Below are 26,565 nucleotides of genomic sequence, written 5' to 3'. Positions count from 1 at the left end.
ATTGATGTTTTTGAACTGTGGTGTTGGAGAAGACTCTTGAGAGTCCCTTGGACTGCAAGGAGAGCCAACCAGTCCATTCTGAAGGAGATCAGCCCTGGGATTTCTTTGGAGGGAATGATGCTGAAGCTGAAACTCCAGTACTTTGGACACCTCATGAGAAGAGTTGATTCATTGGAAAAGACTCTGATGCTGGGAGGGATTGGGGGCAGGAGGAGAAGGGGACGACAGAGGATGAGATGGCTGGATGGCACCACGGACTCGATGGACGTGAGTGTGAGTGAACTCCAGGAGTTTTTGATGGACAGGGAGGCCTGGCGTGCTGCGATTCATGGGGTCGCAAAGAGTCGGACACAACTGAGCGACTGAACTGACTGAACCTCTCTAGGTCTCAGTTTCCTGTCAGAGAAACGGGGATAACACCATCTCTACCTCACAAGGTTGTTGAAAGACTGAATGATTATGTATGTGGGGGGAAAATGCTATGAATGTTTATTATTCATACTGTCAGAATTTAACTAAATATGTTTTTAAAATAAAATATTCTTAGGCTTTTGGGGACTTGATAAAATATCAGGAATATTTTGAGTGGGTCAAAGATTAAAGTAAAATTTACTTAAGCACTCACTATCTGCCAGGTCCTATGTAAGAAATACATAAATACAATAAGTCAAACAAAGTAACCTGAAACTGTAAACATGTCTACAGTATTCATACAAAATTAGGCTTCCATTCCCTGGTGGTCCAGGGGTTAGGACCACTTGCAATGCAGGGGCATGAGTTCAATCTCTGGTCAGGGAACCAGAATCCCATATGCTGAGGAGACAGGGAGGGGGGGACAGACAGATGTAGGGAGGAATGAAAAACAGTATGTTCAAAGCTGAAATTCTGGCAGCCTTAACTCAAGTGACTAGCTCATTCCCTTGGCTTGGTCTGTATATTTTTTTCCTTCACTTTCTACATCTGCTTAAATTGCACCATTTCGGATGTTTTATACAATTTACTAAAAGGGCCATTTTATTTTAAATACAGAAGGCATACATCATAAATAAAGCCATTAGTAGTCACCCAGAATATAAAGGCACCGAGGTGTACCATAAAAGTCAACACAGCATTGCACAGGATATTCTTCTGATTCAAACTGCTTGTTACAGAAAGAGTCCTCAAAGACGTCATTACCACATATGTATAGTTTTTATCGTCTCCTCAATACCAAAAAGACTGTTTGCCTCAGAATTATGACATCAAGATAAGGAAATTAGGAGGCAGTGAGAAAAGTCGAACATTTGGATGCTGACTTTACGCATGATAAAGTATTATTCTAGTTGCTGACCTACAGCGACAGTTTATTGCTGGAAAAATACCCTTTTAAATAGTATAGATTATTCTAAATTAACATTATAAAGTTGCAAAGAAAATAAATTCAAAATCGTAATAAAATGTATTTTAAAAACACAATTTCATGTAAATAAGACTAATGAAAGTACAGACTACAAACATTTTTAGAAACAGTGATCCTCTCCAGATAATTACAGAGAATCATTGTGATAGAACTGTGAGATGCTTTGCAAAAACATGCTGATAATTTTAATAATGTATGTTCTAATTCACGTTAGTTTCATATAATCAAAATTATTTATTTTAAATCTCTAATAAAAAAACACACCACTTGTATAACAGTAAAGACAAATCAAAGAAACCTTAGTATTAATTGGCAACCAGTTAAATAATCACAAATTCATACCACAGAAAACTATGCAACAATTAGAACAACTTACTAGTAACTGAAATGGAAAGAGTTCAAGAATATTTAAGTTACAGAATATATATAATGTAATATTTTTGCAAATAAAAACAAAATGCATATCCCTATAGGTAAATATAAATAAAGGCAGAAAAAGTATCCATTCCAAACTGGTAATAGTGGCTGCCCTCCTGTGTACTAAAGAAGGAAGTCATGGGGAACTTGTGGTTTTATATGTATTATTTGAGTTTAAAAAGAAAATATATACCATACTTGTACAATTTGAAAAATACCTCAAGACTAAGTAGATAGAGAATCTACACTTCAAAGCCCATCTTCTCCCCTGAGCGCCAGACTCCTAGGTCTAACCTTTACAATTGTCTGCATTACTAAAATGACTAAGGTGAAACTCTGCCTGGCTCAACAGCAGCACCATTCACCCAGCTGCTCAAGCCAAAGCTATGAGCATTAAATCTTTCCCTCATCTAGTTGTAAAGATTCTATCTGCAAAATATACCCTACTATATACCCTAAAATATATGCTTACTTTCTTTTAACTACATTAGCCCAAGCCACAACCAGCCCTTCCCTGTCAACAAACTATTACAAGTCACTAAATAAGGCTCCCTGCCTCTGCACTGGAGAAGGAAATGGCAACCCACTCCAGTATTCTTGCCTGGAGAATCCCAGGGACAGAGGAGCCTAGTGGGCTGCCATCTATGGAGTCGCACAGAGTCGGACACGACTGAAGCGACGCAGCAGCAGCAGCCTCTGCATTTGCTCCTTCTCCCTCTCAGCCATTTCCCATCAAAGTTAGTGTATTCTTCTGAACATCAGAATTATATCTTGCTCTACTCTGCTTAAATATCCAATAATTGCCTATCTCACCTAAAACAGAAGCCAAATTCCTCTCTGGCTTACAGAAGCTCCACTTCATTCCATACATGACCTACTTTCTTGAGTTCTCCTCTCCTTAACATTCTCCTCCTTAGCCATTGTAAATCTGGATTCTATTTCTCAAACACACTAAAGTCATTCTGGACTTACAGGCTTACACTAACTGTTCCCTCTGCTGAAAATGTTTTTCCCACTTATCTTTAAATGGCTAACATCTTGCATTCAGCCCTCAAGTTAGTACTCAGGTCTTCCCTGACTACCCAGTATAATGCAGCCATACTATTACTTTCTACCACATCACTGAAATTTTTCTGACTTTTTAAATTAATTTTATTAATTTCTACAAAGGCAGGCAACCTTGTCTGCCTTGCTAATCAGTACCTGAAATATTCTACAGTTTTAATTAACTGATGTCCACAATTTATATTAAGGGTCACTTTATGAAACTTATACAGTCCTAAGGATGTTGACAAATGCATAACTGCCATGTATTCAATAGTACAGTGTCACAGAGAATAATCTCCCAACTCTAAAAATCCCGTGCTTCCCCTATTCATTCTTCTTCCCTCAATAAGAACTTCTGGCAACCACTTATCTTTTTACTGTCTCTACAGTTTTGCTTCTCCCAGAATATTAGATAGTGGAATCACACAATTTAAGAACCTCAGCCTGGCTTCTTGGTACTACGATTAAAGTTTCCTCTGTATCTTTTCAGAACTTGACAGTTTTTTTTTTTTTAATTTGCTGAATAAACATTTCACATGTGTTCATTCCAAGGATGTTAGATGCTTCCAGCTTCTGGCAGTTATGAATAAAACTGCTATAAATACTATCATGCAGGTTCTTTGTGTATGTAAGTCTTCTACTCAACTGGGTAAAGAGGACTACAATTACAGGATGATAAGGGTAAACCTATGTTTTAGCTCTGTAAGCAACTGCCAAATCATCTTCCAAAGTGGCTGTACCACTCTGCATTCCAATTAGAACTGAAGGAAAATTTCTACTGCTCCATATCCTCACAAGTATTTGATATTGTCAGAATTTAGTATTTCTGGAATTTAGCCAATCTAATAGGTGTACAATGATGTTTCACTAGTGGCTTAGTTTGTAATTCCCATGTGACATGATGTTGAGCATCTTTTTGTTTGTTTGACTATTTACCATCTATGTACACTGTTTCACGAGCTATCTGTTCAGATATTTTACTCATTATTTGTTTTCTTACTGTTGCATTTTAAGAGTTACTTGTGTATTTTAAATGTAAGTCCTTTATATGTTTTGCAAACATTTTCTCACAGCCTATGGCTTCTCTTTTCATTTTCTTAACAGTGTAAAGGTGCTGGTCGCTAATTCTACAAGTCTCAAGTTGAGTGCAGTAGATGGGTTCCCCACACCAACAACCAATTCTCCAATGCCAACTGGGTGTCCTACAGTTTAATAATAGACAGGAAACAAATACGACATAGTTTTATATATTTAAAAAAATTTTCACCAAAAAATCTATTAGAAATAAAATATACTAAAGTTTCAGGGTACAAAAAAAAATAAGTATATAAAAGTCTATTCTATACACTAACAACAAATCATCAGAAAGCAATTAAGAAAAACAATCCTATGCACAACCGTAACAAACAGAATATCTAGGAATAAATTTAACCAGCTAGGTGAAAGATCATCTTTCACTGAAAACTAAAGGCATTATTAAAAGAAACTGAACACAACACAAAGAAATGTAAAGATATTTGGGCTCATAGATTAGAAGAATTTAACATTTTTAAATGTCCGTATCACCTAAAGCACCTAAAGCAATCTACAGTCAATGCAAGCCCTATCAAAATCCCAATGACATTTTTCACAGAAACAGAAGAACAAAAAAATCCTGAAATTTGTATGGAACCACAAAGGGCCCCAAATAGCCAAAGCAATCCTGAGGGGGAAACAAAGCTGAAGTATCATTCACTCTGATTTCAAATTATATTACAAAGTCACAGTAATCAAAACAGCACGGTACTATCAAAGTGACACACAAATCAATGGAACAGAATTGAGAGTTCAGAAATAAACACACACATATATGGACAATTAATACACAAGAGAAAAGAACACACAATGGCGAATAGATAGTCTCTTCAATAAATGATGTTGGAAAAACTGGTCATGCAAAAGAATGAAACTAGACCACCAGCTTTACACCATACAAAAGGTCAACTCAAAACAGATTAAGGACTTGAATGTAATACCTGAAATCATAAAACTCTTAGCTGTCAACATCACTAAATATTAGGGAAATGCAAATCAAAATCACAAATGAGATACCATCTCACACCATTAGAATAAGTATTATCAAAAAGGCAAGAAATAACAAGTGTTAGCGAGGATGTTGAGAAAAGGGAATCCTTGTATAGTTTGTGGGAGAGCAAATTACTGTAGCCACTACTGAAAACAGTATGGAGAGTTCTCAAAAATTAAGAATATGATTCAGCTATTCCACTTCAAGGTATTTATCCAAAAAATTCAAAAACATCTATTTTGAAAAGATAGATGCATACTGATGTTCAATCCAGCACTAAATATAAGACACAAGATATGTAAACAAACTAAGCTGCCATCCATGAATGACTGGATTAAAAAAAAATGTAGTATATATTTAAAACAAGGGACTATTACTCAGCTTAAAAAAAGAAAAAAAAATTTTTTTTTAAAGAGAGGAAATTTTGCCATTTGCAACAATATGGATAGACCTGGAGGGTATTACACTAGTGAAATAAGACAGAAAAAGGCAAATACTGTATGATTTCTTTCATATGTGTATGAGGGGTGGGGGGTTGAGTAGACAAACCAAACAAAAATAAGTACACAGAGAGAACAGAATAGTGGCTAGCAGAAACTAAGTGTGGGAAGGGCAAAATGGATAAAGGAAGTCAAGTGCATGGTGATGAATGGAAACTAAACTCTTGCTAGTTAGCATGTTGCAGTGTATACAGAAGTCAAAATATAATTTTGTACTCTTGAATCTTAAACATCATAAACCGATTTTATGTCAATCAATCAGTGAAAAGGTTGTCTGTCAAACTACTAATCTAACAGAATAGACTTCAGAGACCATACAAGACAAAGAAAACAGGACTATACAAAATTAGTCTGAAACAATCAATCAAATGGCAACCACAGCAGGCAGCAAGAAGAAACCATGAGATGGGATTTCCAGAGCTACCACATTATAACATTCAAAATGTTTCATTTTCATACCAGCAAACTGAATTCAACAGCACATTAAAAGGAGTAATACATCATGACCAAGAAGGATTGATTAATCCCTGGGATGCAAGATGGGGTCAACATACGAAATAAATAAATCAGTGTGACCAACAAGGGCCTACTCTATAGCAAAGGAAACTCTACTCAGTATTTTGTGATAACCCATATAGGAATCTAAAAAAGAATGAAAATATATAGAACTGAATCATCTGCTGTATACCTGAAACTAACACAACACTGTAAATCATCTATACTCCAATAAAATTAAAATATTTTTTAAAAATAAAGAAAATCAATATGTTACACCAAATTACAATGAAGGATAAAAACCATATGAACATCACAATTAATGCAGAAGAGCATTTGACAAAATTCAATACTGTTTCATAAAAAACTGTCTGGTTAGGAACAGAAGGAAATTACCTCAACAAAATATGTTTTACATATGAAAAAGCCCACAGCCAACATCACACTCAACAGTGAAAATCTCAAATTTTTTCTTCTAATACTAGGACAAGACAGGATGCCCACTCTCACCATTTCTAGTCAACACAGTACTGGAAGTCCTAGCCAAAGCAATTAAGGCATTTAAAAAAAGACAGAAAAAATTGGAAGGAAAGAAGGAAAATTATCTGTCCCCAGATGACATGATTTTATATAAAAAAAAGAAAAAACTACAACAGTTCCAAACAGGAGATTCCCTGGTGGTCCATGCTTCCAACGCACAGGGCACAGGTTCAATCCCTGGTTGGGGAACTAAGATCCCACATGCTGCATGGTCCAGCCAATAATAACCAAAAAAAAGAGAGAGAGATTAAAAGTGTTGGCAAGGATATGGAGACACTGGATCCCTTGTACACACTTGGTGAATCTCTTATATTGAATAGAGAGGCAAAAATCATCAACAAAATACAAACGAATTAAGTAATATTCCATGACCAAGTGGAATTTATACCAAAAATACAAGCTTGGATAAATATCCAGAAATCAATTAATGTAATATATACTACATAGACATATTAGAACAGAGTACAAAAACAACATCATCATCTCAACGCACAAAAGGCATTTGACACAACTCACCCTTTCATGGTAAAAAACACTGAAGAAACCAGAAGTAAAAGAGAACTTCCTCGACCTGGAAAAGGGCATCTAATTTAAAAAAAAAACAAAACTATAGCTTCAATTCAGTTCAGTTGTCCAGTCGTGTCCAACTCTTTGTAACCCCATGGACTGCAACATACCAGGCTTCCCTGTCCATCACCATCTCCCGGAGCTTACTCATACTCATGTCCATCAAGTCAGTGATGCCATCCAACCATCTCATCCTCTGTTGTCCCCTTCTCCTCCTGCTGTCAATCTTTCCCAGCATCAGTTTTTTCCAATGAGTCAGTTCTTCACATCAGGTGGCCAACGTATTGGAGTTTCAGCTTTAGCATCAGTCCTTCCAATGGACAGGACTGATTTCCTTTAGGTTGGACTGGTTTGACCTCCTTGCAGTCCAAGGGACTCTCAAGAGTCGTCTCCAACACTACAGTTCAAAAGCATCAATTCTTCAGCACTCAGCTTTCTTTATAGTCCAACTCTCATATCCATACGTGACTACTGGAAAAACCATAGGTTTGACTAGATGGACCTTTGTTGGCAAAGTAATGTCTCTGCTTACATCCTGCTGCTGCTGCTGAGTAGCTTCAGTCATGTCCGACTCTGTGCAACCCCATAGACGGCAACCCACCAGGCTCCCCAGTCCCTGGGATTCCTATCCTACTTAATGGTAAAAGACTGAATGCTCTCCCCCTAAAATCAAGAACAAGAAAGAATGCCAGCCCTCATCGTTTTTATTCAAATGTTCTAGCCAGTGTAACTTGGCAAGAAAATCAAACAAAAGGCATATGGACTGCAGAGAAAGAAGTAAAACTACCTTTATTTGAACATGATCTGATCTTGTGTTCAGAAAAATAGAATAACTTAAAAATTATTAAACAAGAGGGAACCAAGGCCCAGGTTCAAAAAATTTTCCAAATACACTATGGGCAGATTGTGAATGACTATGTGGTCAGTCATCTAGTTAACAAAGAACAATATATAATATTAAGTAAGCACTATCCCATGCATTTCGGTTATTAGATGGAAGAAAGCTTTCAATCTGCTGTTCTTCAAAGTTTTCTGTAAAGGGCCAAAAAGCAAACATTTTAGACTTGGGGACCATATGTCTGTAACAATTGTTCAACTGCCATCGTACTGTGACAGTGTGACAGAGAACACATAAAATGAATGGGGCTATCCCAATAAAACTTTATTTATAAAGAAAAAAAAAAAGCAGCAGGCCAGATTCCTCCCATGAGTCACAGTTTGCTAACACATGCTCTTGAGCATTAAAGTGAAAAATCTGTAACATCCTACATACATCACACTCATGGCATAAAACTGGAAAGTATGGAAGAGGCAAAAAACTTTCTTAAGACATTAGAATAAAACAGTTGGACATGGGTGGACTATCTTACAATTAAACTTAACTTTACATCTTCATTACGCCCATTACTACTCCCTTCATTTGCCTCTTCCTGTAGTATCATACTCACTTCAGTGTTTCTCCGTGCCTTACCCCAACCTGTCCACACAGCGTTATCAAAGGATTTCTAAGCTGAACTTTCTACACAACTCTGATCATCTGCCATGATCCTGCTTTGCCTATTATCTTATTCCACATGCCATTCTCCCATACATACCCTATGCTCCAGTCACACAAAATTATTCATCATTCTCCAAAATGCCATCTGTTTAATACTTCTGTGATTTACTTTTCCTGTTCTGTTAAAACTTTGCCCCACTATTTCCCTGAATTTCTGGTCATCTGGTCTTCTCTTAACCTTCAATATTCTGCTCAAGCATCTCATCTGGTAGCCTTCCTTAAACTAGAAAGCAGAAACAATTCTTCTAGTCTACTCTACAGCACACATTAAAAGATACTATAACATGGTAATTAAATGCCGGGAGCCAGCACACAAGATCCCACCCATGACAAGGTCATGAGGAGAGACCTGACAGGCAAGGCAGATCAGGACTCGAGGGACTCCCTGGACCTGCTCGAGCATCTACCCCATACCAAAATCTGTCTTGTCTACTGTTTACTATATTATGCCTTTCACCAACTCTTCTGGCATTAACAGGGGGCTATCTCCGACCACCTTTCTCTGGAGAAAATCAACTTAGGGCTCTAGTCGATAAGTCTCCTGGGCATGAAAGGAATATGTCAATTCAAACCCCTCTGTTAGCATTCTAACTTGCGTGGCAGGTTTATTCATACTCTTACACTAACGCACATGATTGTTCACAACTTCCCAACCATGAAAGGCAGGGGAACTTAAACATTCTAAAGTCCTAAGAGGTAAAGAGCCCTTCGAGGAGTAAAAATTATTAGAATAGTGCTGGTGAAGGATTTCACTGTTGAAACAATGCTTGCTGCCAAGTTTCTATATCCCTTACCCATTGTGTGCCTGGAAGTATATTAGTTAATATAGCTGGTATGTAGGGAAAATAAGTAGTAGCCTTGGTGTTAGCAACATTAGACCTTTGAGTTAATAAATTTTTTCTTTGTTATAACCCACTGCACCTTTGCCCCATAGGAATGTAACTTTATTTAGTACTTTCTGAGAGTGGCACCAGACTTTAGAAAAAACACTTTTAGAGAAAAATAAGTTTTCTGGTTGACAAATCTTTATCAGAAAAAAGGGTCATAAAATGTTAACAGGTCCCTAGGCCAGAAGATGATGTAAATCACATAAGACTTTTGTATATGAAAAAGTATGCAGAAAGAAAGCCTGGTTTCAATAAGGGTCAGAACTGCTGACCCTGCATGACTCTGCATCTTCCATTCCCCTCTATGTACAACCCAAGGTATAAAAGCTCTTTTTAAAAAATAAAGTTACAGACCTGCTCCACCTAAGCTTGGTCTCTCCATCTCTCTCCCTGTCTCTCTCTCCAACTCCGTCCATCCTGAGGGAACCCCTGGATCCTGCTGGGGCTGGACCCCGGCAATTAAGTGTGCAGGCTTTGGAGTCAAATAGATCTAGACCCACATCTCTCCAAATCCACATGCATTGTTTACTGTGTGAACTTAAGCAAATCACTGAATTACTTTCTTCATCCACAAAACAGGAATAACTTAATTGTAGTTTTGCTTTACAGATTGATATAATACCTGTAAAGTGCTGCTGCTGTTTAGTCACTAAGTCATGTCCATATAAAATCTGTGCAACAATGTTTACAGGAGCTCTATTCACAGTTGCAAAATATGTGAAACAAGGTGATCTCCCTCCACGTGCGTGTGCTCAGTCACTTCAGTAGTGTCTGACTTTATGACCCCATGGACTGTAGCCTGCCAGGATCCTCTGTCCATTGGATTTTCCTGGCAAGAACACTATAGTGGGTTACCATATCCTGCTCCAAGGGATCTTCTGGACCCAGGGATCAAATCCACATCTCTTGCATTGGAGGCAGATGCTTTACCCCCGAACCACCAGGGAAACCAATCTCCTTCCACAGGTAAATCAATAAACTGTAGTACATTTACACACTGGAATACTACTCAGCAATAATGTTTTTAACAAAACGCCAACAGGATTTCCCTAGGGGCACAATGAATCAGAGTCCACCTGCCAAGCAGGGGACATGGGTTCAATTCCTGGTACGGGAAGATTCCACATGCTTCAGAGCAACTAATTCTGGTAACTGCAACTACTGAGCCCGCATGCTGCAACTATTGAAGCCTGCACACCTAGAGCCTGTGCTCCCCAACAAGAGAAGCCACCACAATGAGAAGCTCACACACAATGAAGAGTAGCTCCATTTACCACAACTAGAGAACGCCCATTCTAGCAACAAATACCAGTGCAGCCAAAAGTAAATAATTTTTTAAAAATACAACTCAGAGGAATCTCAAAGGCATCATACTGAGTGAAACCCCTTCTCAAAAAGTTTAATATGTACTATTCTATATATGCGACAGTCTCCGAAAGACAAAACAAAGACATGGAGAACAAATTTGTTGCTGCCAGAGGTTAAGAACTGAGGGTGAGTTTGACTAAAAAATACAGTACAAGGGAGGTTTTTGGTGTGATGACATTGTTCTGTATCCTGATTGTGGTATTAGTTACAAGAATCAATAAATGTGTTAAAACTCATACAACTGTACACCCAAAAATATTCACTGGAAGGACTGATGTTGAAGCTGAAAGTCAATACTTTGGCCACCTGATATGAAGAACTGACTCATTGGAAAAGACCCTGATGCTGGGAAAGATTGAAGGCGGGAGGAGAAGGGGACGACAGAGGATGAGATGGTTGGATGGCATCACTGACTCAATGGACATGAGTTTGAGTAAACTAGGAGTTAGTGATGGACAGGGAGGCCTGGCGTGCTGCAGTCCATGGGATTGCAAAGAGTCAGACACGACTGAGTGACCGAACTGAACACCCAAAAAAAAGCCAATCACTGTATGATAATTTTTTTAAACACTTAAAACATTAATTAAAAATTTTAAAGACTACCACTGGGTTGAACAGTGTCTCCCCTCAAATTTATGTCCATGTGGAAACGAGAATTTGACTTTACTTGGTCTTAAAGGATCTTCACAAATACAATCAAATATAAATCACAAATATAATGGATCAAGCTAAAGATGAAGACACAAACTGGAGATATATATATACACAAGACAAGGAATGCGAGAAATCAGAGGCATAGAACAGATTATTCCTGAGAAGTTCCAACTTTAGTTATACCTTATTTTGGCCTTTTAGACTCCTGGAACATGGGGGGAAAATGAAGCTGTGCTGTTTTAAAACTGCCCAGTTTGTGGCAATTTATTACAGCAATCCTAAGAAACTAACATAGCCTATGATTTCAATTTATGGGACATTCTGGAAAAGGCAAAAACATTGGGACAGAAAAATGAGTGCTTCCTAAGGAATGGGGCTGGGGGACCAAAAAATGCTCTTAGTTTTTACAACAACAACAACAACAACAACAAACATCTGACAATAGATTTATGTATCTTGCGGAGTTCTCTCCAGGACTCATCTCCCTTTTAAGGATCTCTCTTCTACCTCTGTATCTCATTGCTAGATTAATCTATCTGTTTTAATGTCTCTTTCATTTTTAATCTACTCTTCTTTCACCTCCTCCAAAGATAATTTCTAAAGCCAATTTCAACTTTGCCTCCATTTACAGCTTTAAAATTCACAGAAATGGAAATAGGTGACTATGAATTTCCTATGGAAAACTGTGACGTTTCACATGATTTTTTAAAACACTTTCACAATCGAATACACTGTAGAGCCTATATCTTCACCTAGTAAACCACTGTGATTTGAGTCAATGAAGATAGCAATTTGAATATCTAGTACAATATTAAAATAATCCATTATTTATTAGTCTTGTCAGGTACAAAGAAACTTAAAACAGGGCCAATTCTTAATACTTTACCATTTATTTTGAGTAATGTTTACTATCACATTAGAAAAATGTGACTGAATGTCTAATGTAAAAAGGTGCTAAAACATTGCCAGCAATAAAAACTAACCTTAACAGCTCCATGAAAGGCAGTGGGGAAAAAAAAATGTGGAAAGACACACATTTCACAAGATTATTTCAGTAACATCTTATCCCATAAGTAACAAACAGAGAAACTCCATTTCTAGCCTTATTTTAAATATGTGTCCTATTTATACAAAAATCATTAAATAACCAGGGCATTATGAAATTTGCTTAGGTTCCTTTTCAGAAATAACACATCCAACATAATCAGTTATTTTTATAGGCCATGTCTAATTTATCTTACAAAACTTGATAATTTTATATAGGCCTGTAATTTCTTAAAAGAAGCCACCAAAAAGACATTTCAGAAAACACACAAAACCAGTAAGGAGAAAAACTGCTTGCTGAAGCATTAACTACAGACAGAGTTCAAAGAGCTAAAATACACAGTGGTATTCAGAGAACTAAAACCAAATGAAGCTAAACTCTCAGCCTTACTAAAATACAAAAGCATATGTGGTAACTAAATATTGAGTAGTCTCCCATGGATAGGGCCACTCAGCCATGCTCCCAAACCCCTACTCAAGTGAAAGAGCTACATATCAAAAGACCTGTTTTGAAAAATCTGTCCTCATTCACCAGCCACTACAATGCAGAATGGACTCCAGCCTCAACCCAGTTGGAAGTGGAAACATGGGGGTTTGAAGTAGTTCTGATGTGTGCAACCAGTAGCCACATTACCCAGCTGAGCTGAAAACTAATTCCTGTTCACTGGGGTCACAGCAGCAAAGACTGTAAGAGCAATGTTTAGATCTCATTCTCCACTAATGACAGCAAAGGAGCTAACTTTGGCTCATGGGTTGACAAAGATACTGACAGAGGGATTAAGAGTTCTTTGGGTTGGGGTAGAAAGTAAATGCGAATTCCCATAACTTAATTTCTCAACAAAAGGAGAGAAACTAACTCAGATCCATTCACAATGGGGAAAAGCTGCTTTCCTATTTATTGGAAAAAAATTACCTTAATAAGGAAGCAGGATGTAGACCATACCCTATCCCCCACAACAGTGACACTTTGGCTCTGAACATCGTGTAATGATCTCAGATAATCCAGAGTTCTTCCCCATCTTCCAGCCAAATAGGAATCCAGTGTGAATTCTAAAGCATAGGCGTAAAAAAGACAATTATCTTACTCAAAGAGAAACATGAAGTGAAGTCGCTCAGTTGTATCTGACTCTTTGCAACCCCATGGACTGTATGTAGCCCACCAGGCTCCTCCATCCATGGAATTTTCTAAGCAAGAGTACTGGAGTGGGTTGCCATTTCCTTCTCCAGAGTATCTTCCCAACCCAGGGATCAAACCCGGGTGTCCCGCATTGTGATCAGATGCTTTACCGTCTGAGCCACCAGGGAATCCCAAAGAGAAACATTAAGAAGGTACAATTTTCAAGGTTCAACAGTATAAAAGAGTTGAAGGAAACTGGCACCAGAACTGTAACTTTTAACATTCATTTGCTGGTTTGAACTTTGCACCTAGTATTACAGAAGGCAATTTCTCTCCCAGTTCTCCCAAACAGCTTTTGGATAAACATCTTAGTATTAACTATTATTATAAGCTGCGTCCTGGCTTTGATTATTTACTGCTAGAGTTTAAAGGATTTAACATGCCACAATAAATATAACTACTGTTGTACTACTCTAAATATTGCTCTCTTCGGCCAAAAGTCTTGTGCGAAACTATACAACTCGATTAAATATAAAGCTCAATTTCCTGGTGTCCAGGAACTCTTGTTTCTGACCATCTCTTAAAACCCATAAATTCTCCTCAAAATAAAGACTCTGGACAGCCACCATCCCATCCTTCCAACAAGCCTTTCTCAGATCATTTTTACACATTGTTTAAGAATTATCAGTCTTCCCTGGTAGTTCAGTGATTAAGAATCCACCTGCCAATACAAGGGACACAGATTTGATCCCTGTTCCAGAAAGATTCCACATGCCACTGAGCAACTACTGAAGCCCATGTGCCCAGAACCTGTGCTTCACAGCAAGACAAGCCACAGCAATGGGGAGTCTGCACACTGCAGCCGGGGAGTAGCTCCTGCTCACGGCAACTGGAGGAAGCCTGAGAGCAGAAACAAAGACACAGGGAAGCCAAAATAAACATTTCTTTAGAAAGAGAATTACTGAGGAAACCAGATGTCAATAATGAGTTAACAAGTAATGTCTATGTATACTACATAAACAAATTGATGCATTTATATCAAAAGAACTAAAAAGCATAGTTTTAAATATTGTATTAAAAATCCAGGGAAAAAAATCAGAATCATTTATTTCCAAGAGTTCTAAACACTGGGGGCAGAGTGAGTGAGTGAGTGAAGTTGCTCAGTTGTGCCCAACTCTTTGCGACCCCGCGGACTATAGCCTATCAGGCTCCTCCGTCCATGGGATTCTCCAGGCAAGAATATTGGAGTGGGTTGCCATTTGGGACAAATAACCATTTATCCATTAGGAAACAAATAGGATTATGAAAGCAGAGTCAATTTTACACTCCAGTTTGGGCCTGCAAATTTTCACCTTAGTATTCTATTCCAAGACTACCTCCTCTCAAAAAAATCTATAAACAATAAGTTCTGGAGACTCTGTGGAAAAAACGGAACGCTTTGCACTGTTGGTGGGAATGTAAACTGATACAGCCGCTATGAAGAACAGTATGGAGGTTCCTTAAACTAAAAATAGAGCTACCATATGACTCAGCAATCCCACTACTGGGTATATACCCTGAGAATACCATAATTCAAAAAGACACAAGTGCCCCAGTGTTCATTGCAGCACTATTTACAACAGCCAGAACACGGAAGCAATCTAACCCTCCATCGACAGACAGATGGATAAAGAAGATGTGGTACACAAATGTAGGGGATAGTAGCCATTAAAGAGGAACAAAACTGTGTCATTTGCAGTAATGTGGATCAACCTAGAGTCTGTCATACGGAGTGAAGTCAGAAAGAGAAAAATAAATATTGTACATTAACGTATATATGTGGGATCTAAGAAAATGGTACCCATGAACTTATATGCAGGGCAGGAATAGAGACCAGACGTGCAGCCATGGGGGAAGGGGAGGGTGGGACGAACGGAGCGAGCGGCACGGACAGCACACACGAGCATGCAGACAGCCAGTGGGGAGCTGTACAGCACAGGGAGCACCGTTTCACGCTCTGCGATGACCGCAGGGGTGAGACAGGGGGATGCGAAGGAGGCTCAGGAGGGAGAGGATGTATGTGTATATATAGCTAATTCACTTTGTTGTATAGCAGAAACTAACACAATATTGCAAAGCAATTATACTCCAATTAAAAAAAATTTACAAAGACTACCTCCTCTACTTTGAGTCCCAAAGGAACTGAATAAAACATCATTTCAAAGAAAGCAAAATACCGCACACATCTTATTTGTTCTTACAGATAAATGTATGGGAATCCAGCAAAGTTAAATGGAGTGCCCAATCAGGCAAAGATTTCTTAGCTGTGACACCAAAAGTACTGTCCACAAAAGATAAAATTGAGAAATTTAGCCTTATTAAAATTAGGAACTTCTACTCTTCAACTTCTACTCTTCATTGGAAAAGACCTTGATGCTGGGAGGGATTGGGGGCAGGAGGAGAAGGGGACGACAGAGGATGAGATGGCTGGATGGCATCACTGACTCGATGGACGTGAGTCTGAGTGAACTCTGGGAGTTGGTGATGGACAGGGAGGCCTGGCGTGCTGCGATTCATGGGGTCACAAAGAGTCGGACATGACTGAGCGACTGAACTGAACTGAACTCTTCAAAAGACACCATTAAGAAAATGAAAAAAGAAGCAAAAGGCTGGGAGAATATATCTCTAAGATGTAACACTTATCTGATAAAGGGCTTATACCCAGAATTCACAGAGAACTCTTAGAACTCAATAATAGACAAACAATCCAATCAAAATGAATGGTCCAAGGTCAGAACAGAAGATGCAGCCAAGAACTGAGATCTCTAGTCTTGCTCGATGTTAATTTCATGATTTAAAACCACAGTTCCATAACTGCTGCTGCTGCTGCTAAGTCGCTTCAGTCCTGTCCGACTCTATGTGACCCCAGAGACGGCAGCCCACCAGGCTCCTCCGTCCCTGGGATTCTCCAGGCAAGAACACTGGAGTGGGTTGCCATTTCCTTCTCCAATGCATGAAAGTGAAAAGTGAAAGTGAAGTCGCTCAGTTGTGTCCGACTCTTTGGGACCCCATAGACTGCAGCCTACCAGGCTCCTCCATCCATGGGATTTTCCAGGCAAGAGTACTGGAGTGGGGTGCGATTGCCTTCTCTGGTTCCATAACTGAGCCTCCCCCACAAAAAGAAAAGAACGACAGGGAAAGAAATGAAAAAAAAAAAAAAAAAAACTATGTCACTGCATACCTGAACTTACTCAGTTTGGTCCATTTCAAAAGTATTTATATATGGAGTCTAGGACCACTCTCAAATCCCTCTTGAACAACAACAGAAAAACCCCTAATAAATAGCACAAAAAAGAAATTCAAAATCATCACACAAAAATCAAGTAATCACTGAAATGATTAAAACAGACTTCTTCCTTTTCAGAATTACAAAAGGTAAAATATTTGTCTGGATACCTCAGAATGATTCATATTTTCTTAGGCAAGCAGTAGCAACAGCAAGTCCTGTAAGAGTGAAGTTTCTTTTAATAAGATATTAAAACATATTTTCCTTCTCCAAAATAAAATCTGGATGACACAGGGACTTCTTTGCCTAAAGCTTAATCCTTTATAAATGTTTACCCCACCCAAGTAAATAGTTAAAAGAGAATATAGAATTATAAAACCAAAGAAAATGTAATGAAAATCCTGCCCCAACCAACCTTTACCTTTCCAGAATGCACTACTTTTAACATTTTATCAAACATTCATTTACTGAGAGACTATATATTAGAGAATGGTTCTAACTGCTTTGTCAATAACAGGAAAGGAGGTGGAATAGCACAAGACCCTAGCACAAGAAATAGCCTACAAGATAATTAAGACACTAAAAAATCAAACAACCCAGTTTAAAAAAGGGCAACGAAACTGAATAGACACTTCTCCAAAGAAGATATACAAATAGCATAGGAAAAGAAAGTACCACTAATTACTAGAGAAATGCAAATCAAAACCTCAACGAGATACCACTTCTCTCATCATTAGAATGACCTATTCTTTAAAAAAAAAGAAGTGAAATGAAATGTCACGGGTGTAGAAAACAGGAACCCTTGAGAACTGCTGGTGAGAATGTACAAAGGCATAGCGGCTGGGGAAAACACTATGGCGGATACTAAACAAAATTAACATGGAGTTACTAACAATAAGGTCCTACTATATAGCACAGGGAACTATACTCAATATCCTGGGATAAACCATGTTGTTGTTGTTGAGTTGTTAAGTCATGTCTGACTCTCTGTGACCCTGTGGACTGTAGCCTGACAGGCTCCTCTGTCTGTGGGATTTCCCAGGCAAGAAAACTGGAGGGGAATGCCACTTCCTTCTCCAGGGTACCATCTCGAACCAGGGATCAAACCTGAGTCTCTTGCATGGCAGCCAGATTCTCTACCACTGAGCCTCCTGGGAAGCACTGGGATAAACCATAATGGAAAAGAACATAAAAAAGAATGTACACGTGCATAACTGCGTCATTTTGCTGTACAGCAGAAATTAACATTTGTAAATCAATTATATTTCAATAAAAAAAAAAAACCCACCATGGAGTTACTACTTGATCCACCAGTTCCACTTCTGAGAATACACCTAAAGAACTGAAAGGAGGGACTTGAACAGATACCTATACAGCCACATTCATAGCATCATTATTCACAATAGCCAAAAGGTAATCCAAAAGGCCATTGACAGATGAACAGATAAACAAAACGTGATTATACACATAAAATGGGATGTTACTCAGCTTTTTAGAAAGGAATGAAATTCTGCAACATGCTACAACATGAACTTTGAAGACACTGCTAAGTTAAAAAGCCAGACACAAAGGACAAATATTGTATGATTCCACTGATATGAAGTAGCAAGAATAGTCAAATTCTATAGAGACAAAAATTAATGCAGTGATTACCAGGGAGGGGAATGGCATTATTGTTTAATAACACATACAGAGTTTCAGTTTGGAATGATAAATTCTGGAGATGCACAGTGATAATAGGTATGCAGCATGGGAATATATTTAATATCAACTGAATTAAACACTTAAAAATGGTTGAAGTTGTAAATTTTATGCATATTTCACCAACACGTTATGCATATTTTACAATGACAAAAAATAATCAGGACAAATAAGTCTATCATTTTCTTTGCCCCTTATTAATGAAAGTATCAATTTAAACAGTAAAATCAACAGAACAGACTGAACATCTATGCTATATCTCCAACTCTCCCAAAACTCCAACAAGAAAAAGGAAAAAAGTTTAAATCCTGAAGGGCAAAGAGAAAGGGAGAGCAGATGACTGCACATCAATGTCAGCAACATTCTGGACAATAAAAAGCAATAGTAGCCAGGTTCTATACATTTCAATACATACATTAACAGTTTTTAATTAAGACCTACAGTAATTATCTTTCCTTCCAGAAATTCAAGGGTAAAAGATAATCTAGGATTTCCCTTTTACTAGCTTTCCACAGAAGCAAATGCAGCTAATCCCTCTTTGATATTCCTTTCCTTCCACAGCAGACCCATAATTAAATGAACCACCTAAAAATCTCTTTAAATTTTCAAAACAAATGAACTTCAGAATCTAGGTTAGACCATGCTTCAAAAATTCAAAAAACAAATTCTTTTTGCATTAAATGAGACTTGGATTTAGCTCAATTTGATCCTTTTACTGCATTTCTATGATGGCTGCAACTCTGTCTACTTTTCACAGGCTCAGTTCAGTGTTCTTATTCATTGATGAGGGAAAAGTTGCTGTCTCTCAAATATTCTGAATATTCAGGCTCTAACACACCTTAAAGATCAACATTCAGAAAACTTAAGATCATGGCATCTGGTCCCATCACTTCATGGGAAATAGATGGGGAAACAGTGGAAACTATCATTTTGGGGGGCTCCAAAATCACTGCAGATGGTGACTGCAGCCATGAAATTAAAAAACGCTTACTCCTTGGAAGGAAAGTTATGACCAACCTAGATAGCATATTCAAAAGCAGAGACATTATTTTGCCAACAAAGGTCTGTCTAGTCAAGGCCGTGGTTTTTCCAGTGGTCATGTATGGATTTGAGAGTTAGAGTTGGACTGTGAAGAAAGCTGAACGCCGAAGAATTGATGCTTTTGAACTATGGTGTTGGAGAAGACTCTTAAGAGTCCCTTGGACTGCAAGGGGATCCAACCAGTCCATTCTAAAGGAGATCAGTCCTGGGTGTTCATTGGAAGGACTGATGCTAAAGCTAAAACTCCAATAGTTTGGCCACCTCATGTGAAGAGTTGACTCACTGGAAAGACTCTGATGCTGGGAGGGATTGGGGGAAGGAGGAGAAGGGGATGACAGAGGAGGAGATGGCTGGATGCCATCACCAACTCAATGGACATGAGTTTGAGTAAACTCCAGGAGTTGGTGATGGACAGGGAGGCCTAGCGTGCTGCGATTCATGGGTCGCAAAGAGTCGGACACGTCTGAGCGATTGAACTGAACTGAACACACTATTAGATTTACTTATTATGAAGACTACTTACAATGACTACATTTTGCATTTTAGTCAAGAATAAGAAGTTAACTTTCCTGTATATGTCAAGAAAAGTTTCATGAGAAAAGTATAAACAGAACCAGAGGCCTACTGAAAATCAAATTCTGAAAATTATTTTCTCAGGCTATACAAAATAAACACATTTCACGTTTCTACATTTATCAGTTTTAAACATTCTGAATCATAAATTAATTACTGTGTCCAGTTTCTGCAACAAAGTTCTACATCTTTTCCATGAGAAAACCGTTTGTCACTGTAACCAAACCTTGGTAAATAAAAAAAATTCCATGTTCAAAGTCTACAGAAGAGGTTAATCAAGATGACCAAAAATACTAAACTAGAAATGTAATAAGCAGTTGAACTACTTTGATTTTACCTTTTCTATTCTTTTAAAGCTGGGTAATTATGAGACTATATACATGATCTACCATTAAAGGGGGTGCCACGGCTGACAGTAATGAAGATCCTTATGAAAACGGAGGGGTAGCCTCTTCAGTATTATCCTCACATATCCTAATTATTACAAAAGAACAAATATGGGAAGAGCTTTCAAAATCTGCCTCTTGACTGCAGTGTCCCACTGTCACAGGGTGACCCAAATACAAGCTTTTGTCCCTCACTTTCCATTCTCACTACAACCTCCCTAGCCTGGTCTCCCTGCCTCTGGACCCCATCAACTCTAATAAATACTGTGCTGCTAAGTCGCTTCAGTCGTGTCTGACTCTGTGCGACCCCATAGACGGCAGCCCACCAGGCTCCCCCGTCCCCAGGATTCTCCAGGAAAGAACACTGGAGTGGGTTGCCATTTCCTTCTCCAATGCATGAAAGGGAAAAGTGAAAGTGAAGTCGCTTAGTCGTGTCCAACTGAATGACCCCATGGACTGCAGCCTACCAGGCTCCTCCATCCATGGGATTTTCAAGGCAAGAGTACTGGAGTGGGGTGCCAATAAATACTGTAGACTTCAATATTAACAAAATAAATTTCATAAAATACTTCATCCTACCAGTCAATAGGACTTAAGTTTATCCTAAAAATAAGAAGACTGCTGAAGGGCAGCAGAGTACATTACCCTAAAATATGCCACTTTGGCATAAGAATTATTCTGAACTAAAGAAAATCAAAACTCAGCTGCAAAAGCTCTTTACCTCTCTCCCTCCCACAACTGCCTACATTTACACTGGAAAGGAGGCCTGTACTAAGAAGAGAATTATTACCAGAAAGTATCTTTTTACCTACGAAACTTAACTGCAGGGACTTCACTGGTGGTCCAATGGTTAACGCTCCACACTCCCAATGCAGGGGGCCTGGGTTTGATCCCTGGTCAGGAAACTAGATCCCATAAGCTGCAACTAAGAGTTCCCATGCTACAACTAAAAGATTCTCAATGCAGCAACTAAGACTCAGCACAGCCAAATAAATGATTTTAGAAAGCAAGAAAGAAGAAACTTAACTAGGTAAGTAACAGGGCAACCTTTATTTTCCAAACATCTCTCCTCTTCCCTTTGTATCACCAGCCCCTACCCCTTTTCCTTATAAGGCTCAGGATATTTATATAAGCCCCTATTATGGCTGCCTTTTGGGTCTCAGTTTTATGAGGCTCCCATACTGTATTTAGGAAATTTGTTTTTCTCTTGTTAATCTATCTTACAGCAATTATTAGACCAGTCAAAGAACCTGAAAGGGAAGAAGAGAAATTATTTTGCCCCTACACTGATCTCTTAATTTTTCTAAACTTTCTGTTCTTACTGGGACCACACAAACCCTCTTCAGATTAATTTAAATTCACTGCACTTTCTTTCACCATCTTAAGCTCATTCCTGCCATTTTCCCATTCTGAATCCCAGTTTTAAATAACTTTCCTCCTCCTCTTTGCCTTAATTTTTCTGTTTACGCCTCATTCAGCCCTAGACAGCAGTAAGGTATCGCTTGAACTTTAAAAATCTCTATGTGAGTAAGGACTCTCTTCCCAGAGAGCACTGAACATGGGTTATGCAGCAAAAAGTCAAGTCCCAGATCAGAGGTTACAGAACAGCAACCCACAAGACAAAGTCTGCCCACAGTGGTGAATTTGTCTGGCTCACAGCGTTTTTATGAATTCATTATGTTGCCAACATTTAAAAATAAAAATTTCTCACAAAATCTGAAATTCCAGCTTCTCTTCACAAAAAAGATGTTCAGGTCACACTTCATCTATATGCCTCCTGCCCTACCTCCTGCCAGATGGATAAATCTCACCTCAATTTTTTTAAAAAAGTAAACCAAAGCTGCCGAACAGCTGCCCCCCTGGAGTAACATGAATTCCGTAAATCACTTAAGTCCCAATCTGCTCTACCATTACTATTTAAATCTAGCCCTTGTAGGCACCTGACTTTACAGTGCTCCCCTTATACAAATTTACTGAATGAATAAATTAAGATGACAATTTAAAGACAGACAAGGTTGGTTAATGATAGTTTTAGAACAGACAAGGTTGGTGATGATGATAATGTGATAATGGTAACAACACTGGCAATTAACATTTCCTGCTTTATTGTGAACCAACTATTGTTCAAGCAAAAATATATTATCTCATTTAATCCACACAAAAACCCTATGGATATACACTATTATTATTCTCGATTTATAAATGAAAAAACTAAGGCACAGAGAAGTGAAACAACTCAGCCAAGGTCACATTGCCAGTACTCAAGGTACAGTAAGAATTCAAAATCAGATAGTCTAACTCCAGGGAACACTGTTAATCCCTACAATATGATTCCTTAAGACTACCATCCTTTCTTCTGTGACCAACTGAATCAACTGCCTGGAACGAAGACTCAAGAGACTAAATTTTAGAGCCTATTCTTTCTTTGCACAAATGACTAAGAAGCAAACCAAAGTTCACCTAAATGCAGATGGCATTTTTGAATTTTTTTCCTCACCTTAAAAGAAAACTATGTCTGTAACTGAAATATTAGGGAATCCAATCAAACTATATATTTGTTATCAGACTACTCCTGGAGTAAGGTAAGCTCAATAATGAGATGAATCCTTAGTTCAAAACTACAAAGTGATGATACAGCACAAAACTCTTCTCTTTCTTGGGGTAGAAGGATGTATCTACGAGAGTAAACAGTGTGCAGACATGAAAAGAATTAAGTTTCTTGAGGGCAGGAACTGCTTTTTTCCATGAGTTCCTGCAATTAGCACATATTCAGTTATACTAAAGGAACCAAGAAATCCAAACATCTTAAATTGAAATGCAATGAAATCCTTATTATAGCATTTATCATCTTGCTTTTTTACAATAATTACTAGTGAATAGTTTTATTTTCCTCACAAAAACACAAAATCCTTGAGGTAGAGTATCCCTTGGAAACTAGCATAACAGGGCTCAATAAACGCTTGCTTAATATTACAAGCTCAACATTTCTTCCTGCAGGTCTCTCAGCCAATGTTTAAAGCAGAAAGAGAATTCCTTGGTGGTCTAGTGGTTAGGACTCCGAGCTTCCACTGCAGGGGGGAATGAAGATCCTACAACCTGCATGGCCCAGCCAAAAATAAAAAATAAAGTAGAATTTAAAATGGCTTCTCATTTATAAAGCAATGGATGCTTTGAAGTCCTATTATAAGATATTTTTGAGACCAGTCCCACATTGTATCAACAAAGCCCTGAAAAATTGGTGAGCTGGCATAAGCAGCACAAAGAATAATCAAAGAGCTGGAAGGAGAAAGCATCATGTTCATACCTTCAGTAGAAAGTAATGCAGTCCAGAGATTTAAGCAAATTGCTCAAGATCACAGAAATTAAGTAACAAGCAATATCAAGGCCAGAACACATATTTCCTGAATGCTGGCCCAGTTTTCTTTCCACAAAGAACTACTCTGTGAGCTCAGGATGAAATGGATACTTTTAGAAGTATTTTAAAGATATTTGGTATGGAGGATGATCTTCCCCAGTACATAACTTTTTGTGAGGTATTACACCACCACTAAAGATATGAAATTTGCCTTGTTTCAATCATTGCAGATAACGCCATCTTTTCCCCTGTTGTTCTAAATACTTTTTTCATTTTCATTTCATACTTTCCTTTCATTATCCTCTGAGAATTCTTCCTCTCACTGCCTCTGATTTATCTACTTTTCCTCTTATCCACTTCCTTTCTTTAGTATCTCACAAACCACCCTACCATCTCCTTTTCTCTTTGTAATTATTTAAAAAAAAAAAACCCACAGATTAATCACACATTTGATTATAGACTAACCTGGGATACCATAATAAGCAAGCCATAGCCTTGGTCTCTTGGCATTTACGAGGCAATTTGTTAACAAAAATATAAACTAAACACAAAGAGTCACACAATTTTACTATGATTTTACAATGGGGACAAGAAGCTTAAGTACGGACAGGACACTCATATGAAGAGGTGGTAATAACAACAGTTGCAAGGTTAGGGTTAAGCAAATGAAAGGGATCCTCTTTCCTATACAGCTTTCTCACCAACCAATTCATGTGTCTACTTCCTTTACTCCTTATTCTCTTAATGCTTGACTTTTCCTGTGCTCTACTTTTTCTCTTAACCAGCAGACTTCCTTTTCTTCCTCCTGGTCTTTTTTTTTTTCCCTCTCCTGATCTTTTCAGATGAATCTGTCCTGTCCTGTTTTCCTTTTCAATATTATTGCCAACCCCTCCCACCTTATAAATCTGGATAATGGCTTCAGATGGGAATTCACTTTTTTCTAAAGATTTAATATGTATTATTTTATTTGATCCTCACAACAATGCCAGGGAGGCAGGCAGAAATCAACATAACTACTTTACATATAAACTAAGTCTTGCCAAGATTAAATACTTTGCCAACAATCAAGTTTGTCAGCAGCAAAATCAAATCAGAACCCAGACCTTTTCTTTCCAAGTCCTCTATTCGTTTTCCATTGAACTATATTGTTTTCTTTTTAATTCCTACATATTTTAACCAATATATGTGCACATGTATGGACAAGTATAGAGATAAATGTTTCTAAAATAGCACAAATGAGAAAAGTATATGACTGTACAGGGAAGCTATTTAGAAAAACAAAAGTCAAAGGACCCAAATTAAGAATACAATGTAGCTCACAGGCTAATCCTTGCAGAGGCAGCTATGGGTTTCAGATCCAAATGGAAACTATGTCTTCAACCAAGTGATGTAGGGCAGCATCAACACTGGTCTCTCCCCATACTTCCCACAGCTGTTAACAGGACCAGTGCTCACACTCAGCATCATTTCTGACCCCCACTCTCTTTCACAAGCATGCCACCATACCTGAAGTTTTCACTGTTTGAAGTCACTTCTTTGGATTAAGGCGCTGTCTCCAGAAGGCCACGGTTAAATGCATGTTACCTGAGAAAGGAAGGAGGGTTCATTAACACATTACTCCTGTGTTTAAACACATCAGATCAGCAATGACCTTTGGAATAGGACAGCACAATGTCCTTTAAAAAGTTTCACAGAATAGATAATTTTTGATGGAGCAGGCAGGATAATAAGGTTAAATTGGGAAGAAAATGATTCACGCATACAATACGGTAACTCCCCACCTGCGTATAGCTACATGGCAAAATGAGGATGGCCATACAAATACACACTCTACCTTTTGAGGTCACAGTAAGGACTATCCCTGCAACTTGGAAGCTCCTAGGGATAAGAAAAGAAAAAAGTACTCCAAGGATCTGAGTATAGTCAATTCTGTAAAGAAGCAAAGAGCTGAGTTGGCATCAGTCCTCCAAGGACAGTACACTGCTAGACTGAAAGAGGACAGAAAAAAGGAACAGATTCTGGTTAACTACTTCTAGTTGTGAGGCTAGTTTCCAGCCCAACATTTTTAGCAGAGGGCTGACCTCTTAGTGAGAGAACGCTGCAATTCAGTTCTTCAACCCCACTTGCTAATTTATATTGACTCAAAGCCAGTATCATTTACAGCCACAAAAATCAACATGCCTTTACTGAGTGCATATTATAAGCCCAAAATTTGGCTAGGTGATATAAATATGGGGTTGGGGGGGAGGGGGACCTTTAATACACTTTTGCCTTAACCCATACTATAGGGTAACTCCCCACCTGCGTATAGCTACATGGCAAAATGAGGAGGGCCATATAAATACATACTCTACCTTTTGAGGTCACAGTAAGGACTATCCCCACAACTTGGAAAAAACCAATCCCCTAAACCCAAAACAGAGAAGGGTGAGGAACAAGAAAAGGCGGCAGAGGGTGGCTATTTTTCTGTGAGTATAAACACAAATTTCCTAAGCCAGAATGAATACAACTCACTTCTAGGCCAAAGTTCCTTGTTAAACTCTGAACTAAACAGTCAAGAGGCACAGGCTAGAAATACTTTTTCTT

The 26,565-nt window shown here is 38.3% G+C and overlaps 1 protein-coding gene across 2 annotated transcripts in view; it reads right to left on the bottom strand.

Annotated features, from left to right (window-relative positions):
• The window catches only part of ITCH (itchy E3 ubiquitin protein ligase), a 99,527-nt gene that overhangs the window by 69,864 nt on the left and 3,098 nt on the right, over positions 1–26,565 (bottom strand). For both annotated transcript variants that reach the window (XM_018057738.1, XM_005688476.3), the window contains exon 2: positions 25,486–25,563. The gene's annotated coding sequence lies outside the window, so the exon portion shown is untranslated. The remainder of the gene's footprint in view (positions 1–25,485; positions 25,564–26,565) is intronic.

Source organism: Capra hircus, chromosome 13 (assembly GCF_001704415.2).
Source record: "Capra hircus breed San Clemente chromosome 13, ASM170441v1, whole genome shotgun sequence".
Taxonomy (NCBI): Eukaryota; Metazoa; Chordata; class Mammalia; order Artiodactyla; family Bovidae; genus Capra; species Capra hircus.
This window is presented reverse-complemented; position numbering and strand designations above follow the sequence as displayed.